At 40.4% G+C, this 12,038-nt stretch overlaps 1 protein-coding gene across 1 annotated transcript in view; it reads right to left on the bottom strand.

The window, feature by feature from the left end:
* Nucleotides 1-12,038, bottom strand: part of LOC132453330 (voltage-dependent calcium channel gamma-5 subunit-like) — a 146,972-nt gene that overhangs the window by 132,609 nt on the left and 2,325 nt on the right. The gene's annotated exons all lie outside the window — the stretch shown is intronic.

The raw sequence follows: 12,038 nt of genomic DNA, 5'->3' as shown, positions 1-12,038 counted from the left end.
ATATATATATATATATATATACAGTGGGGCAAAAAAGTATTTAGTCAGCCACCAATTGTGCAAGTTCTCCCACTTAAAAAGATGAGAGAGGCCTGTAATTTTTATCATAGGTATACCTCAGCTATGAGAGACAAAATGAAAAAAAAAAATCTAGAAAATCACATTGTCTGATTTTTAAAGAAATTATTTGCAAATTATGGTGGAAAATAAGTATTTGGTCAATAACAAAAGGTCATCTCAATACTTTGTTACATGCCCTTTGTTGGCAATGACAGAGGTCAAACGTTTTCTGTAAGTCTTTACAAGGTTTTCACACACTGCTGCTGGTATTTTGGCCCATTCCTCCATGCAGATCTTCTCTAGAGCAGTGATGTTTTTGGACCTTCGCTGGGCAACACGGACTTTCAACTCCCTCCAAAGATTTTCTATGGGGTTGAGATCTGGAGACTGGCTAGGCCACTCCAGGACCTTGAAATGCTTCTTACGAAGCCACTCCTTCGTTGCCCGGGCGGTGTGTTTGGGGTCATTGTCATGCTGAAAGACCCAGCCACGTTTCATCTTCAGTGCCCTTGCTGATGGAAGGAGGTTTTCACTCAAAATCTCACGATACATGGCCCCATTCATTCTTTCCGTCACACGGATCAGACGTCCTGGTCCCTTGGCAGAAAAACAGCCCCAAAGCATGATGTTTCCACCCCCATGCTTCACTGTAGGTATGGTGTTCTTTGGATGCAACTCAGCATTCTTTCTCCTCCAAACACGACGAGTTGAGTTTTTACCAAAAAGTTCTATTTTGGTTTCATCTGACCATATGACATTCTCCCAATCCTGTTCTGGATCATCCAAATGCTCTCTAGCAAACTTCAAACGGGCCCGGACATGCACTGGCTTTAGCAGGGGGACACGTCTGGCACTGCAGGATTTGAGTCCCTGGCGGCGTAGTGTGTTAGTGATGGTAGCCTTTGTTACTTTGGTCCCAGCTCTCTGGAGGTCATTCACTAGGTCCTCCCGTGTGGTTCTGGGATTTTTGTTCACCGTTCTTGTGATCATTTTGACCCCACGGGGTGAGATCTTGCGTGGAGCCCCAGATCGAGGGAGATTATCAGTGGTCTTGTATGTCTTCCATTTCCTAATAATTGCTCCCACAGTTGATTTCGTCACACCAAGCTGCTTACCTATTGCAGATTCAGACTTCCCAGCCTGGTGCAGGTCTACAATTGTGTTTCTGGTGTCCTTTGACAGCTCTTTGGTCTTGGCCATAGTGGAGTTTGGAGTGTGACTGTTTGTGGTTGTGGACAGGTGTCTTTTATACTGATAAGGCGTTCAAACAGGTGCCATTAATACAGGTAACGAGTGGAGGACAGAGGAGCCTCTTAAAGAAGAAGTTACAGGTCTGTGACAGCCAGAAATCTTGCTGATTTGTAGGTGACCAAATACTTATTTTCCACCATAATTTGCAAATAAATTCTTAAAAAAATCAGACAATGTGATTTTACAGGCCTCTCTCATCTTTTTAAGTGGGAGAACTTGCACAGGCTGACTAAATACTTTTTTGCCCCACTGTATATGTCATATATATGTCATATATATATTTATTATACATTATATATTATATAATATCTAAAAATAGTCTAACAGTCTAAGTAAATGAGACAAATACACACTCTGAGATAACTGAAAATTTGCGAAATGGTGTCTGTCTATCTATCGTGAAAGTAGAATGCAATTTAGTTTGTCCCAGTTGGGTTGCTGTAGATAGCGTATTGTGTGACGTAATCAGCAGACGACGGACCCCGAGCCGATCTGGAAGCCGAGCCGATGTGGTACCTACACCGGCCGAGATAACTACCATTGCATGTCTTTACCTTTTGTGGAAGAGGGAGAGACGTCGGAGAACCTGAGGCAGTCTATTCATACGCCGGTAAACAATCCCTACGAGAGCTCCCCGCGCTATGGACATCCGGAGGCGCACAGAGCTTTTGGCCGTGATATTATTATACAATTATATTATATTATATACTATTATATAAAGAGCTCCGGGAGTCGCAAACGGCAACAATCTCTTTCTCCTCCATGCTGCAGTTCACCCCGGACTGCACTGTACTGAGTTGGCCGGTTGAACGCTGATTGGCTGTTACGTTACACATGTAACTCAGTGGCCACGCTGTTGAACGCTGATTGGCTGTCATCACGCCAATGTCGCGTCAAAGTTAAAATATTTTTAAAGATTGATAGATTGCGGGGAACATAGGACCCTTTTCCCAGAAAAGGGTCCTATGTTCCCCGCTTTTCCCAAAAAGGGTCCTATGCTCCACGGTATGTATGGCTACAGGGGAACATAGGACCCTTTTTGGGAAAAACGGGTAACATAGGACCTTTTTTTTAAAATACGGGTTCTATGTTCCCCGAGCGGGGAACATAGGGATGACCCCACGGTTAGCTAGCAGTAACACTGCAGTAAGCTACATACCGGCTTTAGCTACAGTCTATGCTTTGGCTACTACACATTTCTGTCTCCCACTTTTATTGGTTGAGTTGGATACCTTTTGTACAGTAGCGATGGTTTCTAGTGTTCCATATACATCTCAAGTTAATTCCATGTTAGCCTTCGCTAGTACTAGAAGTCATAAAAGCTAGGCTAGGAAAGCTAGCCTTCCAAGTTCACGTTCTCTCAGGTCACAATGTTCGATCTGAATGCGCCACCATGGGAATGCACCGACAACGCAGTCATTTTACAACGCCATGTTTCTACAGTGGCTGACAGTCGACAAATCAAACGACTAGATACCAAATTGCGTTTTTCACATGTTTGCGATCTGCGGATTAACTACTAGATGGCAGGTATGCATGCTGTGAGGATGTCTTCGTGCACACCTATCGCATGATTTAGACTCGACGATTTCGGATGTGGGGATTTTTTCGTTCGCAATTGGTTTGCCCATTTTTAAAAGTGGTGGGGACAGAATTCGTATTTTAAATAGTGGTGGGAACATGTCCTCCCCCTCCCCCGTAATCGAATCAAATTATCCCCCGTAATTTGTTAAAAACCATTTAACAGATCTAAACACTTGTATCTTCAATTATATCCCAACCGGATTTCCACATCATTTAAACTTTATTCAGAATCACAGTTTTAGTTCCATACCGGCTTTGTTTTCAGTTGGTCTCATTGATTAACGTTGACGCTGGAGCCTGATGACGTTCAGCAGTGTTCAGCAGTGTGTGTGTGTGACGTTCAGACACACACACACACACACACACACACACACACACACACACACACACACACACACATTTGACCTTTCAGATTCTTCAATTCAATTCATTTTACATTTCTGCATTTTCATTTTCATTCAGCTGACACTTTATTTGTTTCCAATCATTTACATTGCTTAAATGGTGTGCATGTTTAAATTGTTTAATCCATTTAGACTTTTGAACTTTTATCCAAATCCCTTTGCTTGATCTAAGCAGTTTAACGTTTCTTTATGTTTTAATCTATGTTGCTTTATTAAAAAAATATTTTCAACCTCACTTTGTACTACAGCACTCACCGCATTTTCTGCATGAAATGCATTTTCTAGTTTCAGTTGGTCTTCCGTTGAGGCTAGAGCGTGATGAAGTCATGTCCGTATTCCGACTCAGTAACCACGTAGACCCCTCAAGCCTTCGAAGTTCTCTGTCGAGATGTTCGCCGCCCGATCAGTAGGGGTTGCTACGCAAGACTGGCCTAATCCCATGACACCTATGGTCGGTAAGGTTGTTAATTGCTGTGCTTCCGACTCACAGGGAACAATGACGACCGAGAGAAAAAGACTGCTTTACAAATTGGAGCTGAAAAATATTGAAACACATATACTATTGATGCATAAATGGAGATTAGCCAACTCTTTTGAAAATGGCGTTGTTGTTGTTGTGAGAGGAGTCAAACCGCAAAAGCGATTCCGGAAATGATGTTGTTAGAGAACCAATCACAGCCCTTGCTGTGATTGGGCAAATATTGGAGGCGTACGTAGATCTACGGAGAGGTTCTCCGACAGTGTCTCAGACGACGGAGAGTGCTCTCCGTGTCTACGTACAGCGGAATAGTAAAAATCAGCCTTAACGGTACAAGCCTTATCATTTTGTGAGCTGAACTCGATTAACTAGATGGGAAAAAATAACTTCAATAACACGTTTCCTGATTACTACAAGTGATGACACACACACATAAACACACACACACACACACACACACACACACACATTCACACACACACACACACACACACACACACACACACACACACACACACACACACACACACTTGACTGTAGGACTGACTTGATTCAACCATTACAAACACTTCCAACTCTAACAGCTCAGCTCTATATTTTATCTCAAATATCTTAACACTGCTGCTTTAGTGTTTCCTCTGTTAAACACTAAAGCAGTGAGCTTGTGTCTTTGTTGCTCAGATCCACAACGTTCAGATCTACTTTATTTTATTCTATTTCATGATCATAATACTTAACAATATATAGTTTGGTTCCGTCGTCCTCCATTGCTCGATTCAACAATACATTTTGGCTTTTTATGACTCCCGGATCAGACCGCAGCAAAAGCCTTGGACTTTCCTATCGCCAAGATGCCTCTGTACTCGGATATCTCAGGCACGGAGACTGGGAAATGCACAGACTGCACCAAACTGCGCCAGACAGTGGCTTTATTTGAAACGAGACTAGCAGCATGCACCCTTGAGCCCCGAGATGCGTCCGGACAAACAGTGGGGACATAGACCGACCATGAACCCGTCGCCAGAGAGGCGAGCTGTGCATGCGTCGGCCACCCATGCACCCCTGAGCCCCGAAATGTGTCCGGACGGACGGTGCGGACAGAGACGGAACAAGAACCAGTCGCCACGGAGGCGAGCTGCGCATGCCTCTACCACCGCCACCTCAAGCCAACAAGGGCCCATCACACAGAAAGCAGATGAACCAGATACTCTGATTATAGGAGACTCAACTATCAAGGATATAACCGGTAAGAAGATCAAAACATGCTACTTCCCAGATGTGATGGTTAGTGATATCAACCAGAAACTAGCCACAATCATATTGGAAAACCCCAAAATCTCACCGATTATTGTACATGCAGGACTTAATGATATTCAAAGAGAACAGTCAGAACTTCTGAAGAGGGATTACGCTGATCTGTTGGATACACTGGACAAAATACACATTAAGTCATTCATCAGTGGACCCATACCAGCAGTTGACAGGGGAATAAACAGATTCAGTCTACTTGCACTGAATACATGGCTTTCCAGAGTCTGCAATGAAAGAGAAGGGGCTTTATTGACAATTTCAACTTGTTCTGGGGGTGCAAATATCTTTTCAGAGCAGATGGCCTACACCCAAACAGGTTAGGCTCAAAACTGTTAAGGGACAATCTTCTCTTCTCGCTTTCCCACAAATCTCCATGGTCTGACGCACAGGCCACAGTCAGAGCACAGGTTGAGAAGAAGCGAGACTACAGCCTCCCCGACACATCTACTCTGCCACTATCTGCCACACAGATAGCAGACAGACCAAAGACCTTGAAGAGAGACAACAGCCTGCCCGACACCATGGACACCGTGCCTTCCCCCATCGCTGATGCTGGCTTGGCGAGGAACGGCCACCCCCCTCCTCTGCACTCCCCCATCGACGATGACCTCCAGCCTCATCTCTCCCATAGCCACAACAACAACTCCAGCTCCACTGTCTCCTCCCTTTTCGGGTTTCCAGCTGAATTTAAGAAACTGGAATATGTTGGCATCAAACTTGCATCTGTGTCAATGATAGCATCGCCACGTCATGGCCACAGGCTGATAAGACCCAAGCGGAGGGAGCCCCAGCCCCCCCCCCCCCCCCCCCCCTGTACTGATAGTAGTCCTGAGTATTACTGAGACAAAAAAGGGTTCAGCCGTAGACAAAGTATAAAGGACTAGGGCCCGACCGATTTATCGGCCTGCCGATTTAATCGGCCGATTATAGCCTTTTTGAAAATAATCGGCATCGGCCAAAAAGACGCAGATTACAACCGATTTATTTTATTTATTTTTTTATAAATGTTATTGCGATTAGTATCCTGCAGATTGCGCTCCTACTCGCCTTGCTAACTAACAACTTTAGCTGGAGTAAAAAAGAGGAGATTGAATTTTACCGTACAACATGAAAGCACGCTCGCTCAGGCAGCTGCGCGCTCACCTCACCAATGTACACAAGACGCGTTGTTTGAGCATGTTGTGCCTGTTTTTCTTTAGGTCCCAGGCCATGTTAATTTGTTATACTGTAGACTCTAACGGTGAGACCATACTGCTCAGCACGCACGTGTTAGTCACTGCTCACGAGCGCAGCACATTGGGAGTTAGTTATTTATTTTACATTACACTCATTTTTGACTGTAAATGTATTCTAAAACACTCAAAGGTTCTGCATTCAATTCACATATTCGTCAAAAGTGTTTAAAGTATATTTAAGGTATCAAAAACTTTATTTTTTTATATCGGCCGATTAAATCGTAATCGTAATTTTTCTCTGAAAATAATCGGCATCGGCACTCAAAAATCAATATCGGTCGGGCCCTATAAAGGACGTTTCGCATAATCTGCTGAACCCAAGGTTGCCTACGTCAAAACATGGCAACTTTTGCATTCCTGCTGTAACCACTAAGAGAGTAAACAAAGGGAAACTTAGACACACTGCTAACCTCACAAATCTCATACATATTGCCTCCAAACCAAAAACAACCTTAAAGCCTATCAACAACACCATCAGGATGGGTCTACTTAATGTTAGGTCTCTTAATAACAAATCATTTTTAGTTAATGATTTTATTACCACCTCTAAACTGGATTTTATGTTTTTAACTGAAACATGGCTGGAACAAAATAACAGTGCAACTGTTCTGATACAGACAGCTCCTCCCAACTATAACTTTTTTGATGCATGTAGATCTGGAAAAAGAGGTGGAGGGGTTGCTGTTATATTTAAAAATGTTTTTCAGGGGAAACAGATGTTATTGGGTGATTTTCCATCATTCGAATACCTTTGTGCTGTATTGAAATGCTCCCCCAGAGTTCTCCTATTAATTATTTACAGGCCACCCACATACTCTGCAAATTTTTTCGATGACTTCACAGAATTATTGTCTAGCATCTCCACAGACTTTGACCGTCTAGTTATAACTGGTGACTTCAATTTTCATACTGATGATTTGAATGACAAGTGTGCAAAAAAACCTTTTACCATTTTGGACACATTTGAACTGTCTCAACATGTGAAAGACACTACTCATTGTAAGGGGCACACTCTAGACCTGGTTATCACAAAGGGCCTCAATGGTTCTGATCTCTATGTGACTGATCCTTCCTTGTCTACCACTTTTGTGTTTTCTTTAATATATCTTTTATTCCCGACATACAGACAAAATCAAATACTGTCAAAAAACGGTATATCAATGAAGAATCTTATGTACTTTTTAAAAAGGCCATCTCCTTACTACCACCTCTCAACCCATATTCTGCTGATGATCTTGTAGAAAACTTTAATTTGAAAATTTTGAAAGTCATGGATGTCATTGCACCTTATAAGGTTAAAACGATTTCTGGAAAGCAAAAGGCACCCTGGAGAAAAGCTGCTTCTGTAACTGCACAGAAAAAAGAATGCAGGAAGGTTGAACGCATCTGGCGTAAAACAAAACTTCATATTCGCCATGATATCTACAAAGAGAGCCTCCGTGCCTACAATTTAGACTTAAAAAGTGCTAGAGAAACATTTTTCTCCAATATCATTAAAACCAATACTAATAATGCCAAAACCCTATTTGCAACTGTTGACAGACTGACCAACCCCCCAACACAAATTCCACCTGATCTCCATTCCACGCAGAAATGCAATGAGTTTGCAGCTTTTTATACTGATAAAATTGAAGGCATCAGACGCGCCATCAATATCTCGACTTCATCAAAAATGTTGGACTACCACCCTGTTCAGGCAAAAGTAACGTGGCAGGGATGGCATGCTTTAATGTTATAGACTCTAAAACTCTTGTGGAAACTGTTATACAACTAAAGCCATCCACCTGTTGCCTTGATTCTTTACCTACCAACCTCTTTAAGAATGTTTTTGACTGCCTAGCAATAGACATATTGCAGATAGTTAACAACTCTCTCCAGTCAGGCAACTTCCCAAAAGCCCTGAAAACTGCAGTTTTTAAACCCCTTTTAAAAAAGCGGAGCCTAGATACCTCTATTATTAACAACTACAGACCAATATCAAATCTACCCTTCATAAGTAAAATCATTGACAAAGTTGTACTCCAGCAACTTACCGGTATTCACTTCCTGGCATCAACTGGTTGTTATGACACCTTCCAATCAGGATTTCGACCCCTGCAGAGCACTGAGACCGCCCTCATTAAAGTTGTAAACGACATCCGTCTTAACAAAGACTCAAAAAAAAAAAGAAGCAAAACCTCAATACTAATGCTACTAGACCTCAGTGCTGCATTCAACACTGTAGACCATACAATACTTTTGGACAGGTTAGAAAACTGTGTGGGGCTTTCAGGCACAGTCTTAAATCGGTTCAGATCCTACCTACAAAATAGGAACTACTTTGTTTCCATTGGCGACTTTGTATCAGAATCAACCAACAAGGTTCGATCTCAGGACCCTCTTTTTTCAACATCTACATGCTCCCACTAGGGCAAATCATGCAAAATAACAATATTGACCATAATTGCTATGCTGATGACACGCAAATCTATGTATCGCTATCACCAAATGACTATCGGCCCATAGATCTGCTGTGCCAGTGCATTGAGCAAGTGAAAGACTGGATGTGCCGAAATTTCCTTCAGCTAAATGAGGATAAAACAGAGATAATTGTATTTGGTGCTAAAACGGAGAGGCTTTATGTAACCCAACACCTTCACTCGCTGTCCCTGAAAACCTCAATCAAAGCCAGAAATCTAGGGGTTATCATGGATTCTGATTTACATTTCGAAAGTCACATCAAATCAGTTACAAAATCTGCATATTATCACCTTAAAAATGTAGCAAGACTTAGAGGGCTCATGTCCACCGAAGACTTACAAAAACTTGTACATGCCTTTATCACTAGTAAGCTTGATTACTGCAATGGTCTCCTTACAGGTCTCCCAAAACAAACTCTCAGGAAGCTTCAGCTTGTTCAGAATGCTGCTGCTCGAGTTTTAACAAAGACCAAAAGATTTCAACATATTACACCAATTCTTAAATCGTTACATTGGCTTCCTGTAGGTCAGAGAATTGATTTTAAAATCATGTTGCTAACCTATAAATCCCTACATGGTTTAGGCCCAAAATATTTAACTGATATGCTTCCACTACATACGCCTTCTAGAACACTAAGATCTTCTGAGACCAATCTGTTAATTATCCCCAGAGTAAACACGAAACATGGGAAAGCAGGATTTAGCTACTATGCAACAAATAACTGGAATAAACTCCCTGAGGATTTAAGACTTGCCCCAACTCTGAGCACCTTTAAAACAAGATTGAAGACTTTTATGTTTGCTTTAGCTTTCTGCTAAAACTTAAATACTTTGCCTTTATTTTACTAAAATGCCTTTTTAACTTTCCCTTTATTTTCTATTTTTTAACTCTTTTGAGAGGTGTATAAGGGTTAGAGTCCTGAGTTTGTATTTATATAAGGGTTAGATTCCTGAGTTTGTGTGTGGGTGGAATTCCAGAATAAGGCCTTTGGTCTGGGTTAGAGTCCTAGAATCTGAGTTAGAGTCCTTGAATAGGAATTGCATGTCATCCAGAGAGACTGTTGATCTGATCTTAAATACATTCCACTTTCAATTTTACTTACTAAAAAGCCTTTTTAACTTTCAATTTAATTTTCTATTTTTACCAGAAAGATACAGAGAGAAAGGATAAGGGTTACTAGAATCCGGGTTGGAGTCCCAGAGAAAGTACCAAGTTCCTTTAGGTCGGGTGGTTACCAGAGAGACTGTTGATCTGATCTTAAATACATTGCACTTTCTATTTTACTCATTTCTTTGCATATGTTTTCTTTTACTTATCTATTATTTTATTTTATTATATAACAATGTTTATATGTGAAGCACTTTGAGTCTGCCTTGTCTATGAAAAGTGCTATGTAAATAAAGTTGCCTTGCCTTGCCTTTAATACTTCCTCTATCTGTTTAACTCGTCACTTTATTTGTTTCCAACCATTTTTTTATTTTTTTATTTTTTTTTAAATGATTTGCACATTACGTTAATTTGTTTACTCCATTCAGACTTTTGAACTCTGTTCAAATCGTTTCACTCGATTTAAGCCATTTAACTTTTCTTTAGTGAGATGTTTTCAAGAATTGAGCAAAGTGCTTCCAAATATTTTACTAGGTGAGGGGTAAAAATAAGGTTAACGAAGGTTAACGGTACATTTTTGACCGCTAATCTTCGTTCAAACATTTAACAAATCAGCACACTTATTTCAATTAAATCGAAACATAATTTTGATATCATTTATTCTTTTTCAGAATCAGTTAAATATATTTCGTATATTTTCAGAATGTCTTCCATTGAAACTAGAGCGTGATGAAGTCACACGCTACCTTGGGCTAGAGCAAGTCACGTGATGGCCACAAGTGTGGCTATCACGCTTTCTACAAAAACAAAGTATCAGATGAAAGCAGAGACTCCAAGGAGTCCAACGGTAAAGGCCTCATCATCTTGTGAGATTATTTTGATGAACTAGATTATTTTATTGATGGTTTATTTGATACGGACAGATACAGTGTACATAGAAAAACAGAGCACAGCTATCCAAAGCAAGTATCATGGTTATAGCGGATGCTAATTTGCAACACCAATCCCTAGGTGTGAAGGAATAAGATCAATAATATACTTTTCACAGTTACTTCCACGCGCGCACACACGCACGCACACACGCGATCAGAACAGCTCAGATATTCTATATTTTATCTCAAATGTATTCAAACTTCTAACCTTAGCTATTTGTCTAACTCAAACATTTAAAAAAATTTAAATGGTGTGCATGTTGATCGCCTATCTTATCTTATCACGGTGCATATGTATATGCATATAGAGTATCTTTATTAATTTATTAAATTTTAATTTATTTTAATTTTTTGTTTACTCTTATCTTTTTCAGTACTTGCATTATTGTTTATTGTTCGTTTGTTAAGATCATGCGCAACAAATACGAATACCACGACAAATTCCTAATATGCGTAAATGTATTTGGCAATAAACCTTTTCTGATTCTGATTTCTGATTATGATTTAGACCTTTGAATTACCTTCACTTGATTTAAGCCATTTAACATTTCTTTATCGCTTAAACTATGTGGCTTTACTAAAACATATTTTCAACCTCACTTTGCACTACAGCACTCACTGCAATTTCTGCAGGAAATGCATTTTCTAGTTATTATTAAGAATAAAACAAAGTATCGGACTGATATCGGTATCGGCAGATACCAGCCAAAGCTGCAGTATCGTAGCAGTATCGGAAGTGTAAAAGTGCATTCAAGACTAGTGCATTCATTGTGTCTACGCTTGAGATAAATATTTATATATTTTTTTCTTTTATCACAGACACATATATTGTTAGATGTTATTTTCTTTACCTTGACATGTTTCTACGGATATACTTCCGTCTTCGTCAGTAGGTCTATGGCAAGCCGATTTGACATAAATTCGCTAGACTGGATATGTGTTGCAGATATCCACTTTGTGAATTACGGATATCTGCAACTGAATTGTAGATATCTGTAATTCCAGTTTGAGATATCGACAATTTGATTCTGACTAGTCATAATTCCAGTTGAAGATATCTTTAATTCACCTCAATTCAAGATATCTACATGTCCCTTTTCAGATATCTTAAATTAAGTTTTGACTAGGCGAAATGAAGTTGCAGATATCTCTAACTGGAGTTACGACTAGTCAAAATGACGTTGTAGATATCTCTAACTGGAGTTACGACTAGTCA

This window comes from Gadus macrocephalus, chromosome 3 (assembly GCF_031168955.1).
Source record: "Gadus macrocephalus chromosome 3, ASM3116895v1".
Taxonomy (NCBI): Eukaryota; Metazoa; Chordata; class Actinopteri; order Gadiformes; family Gadidae; genus Gadus; species Gadus macrocephalus.
This window is presented reverse-complemented; position numbering and strand designations above follow the sequence as displayed.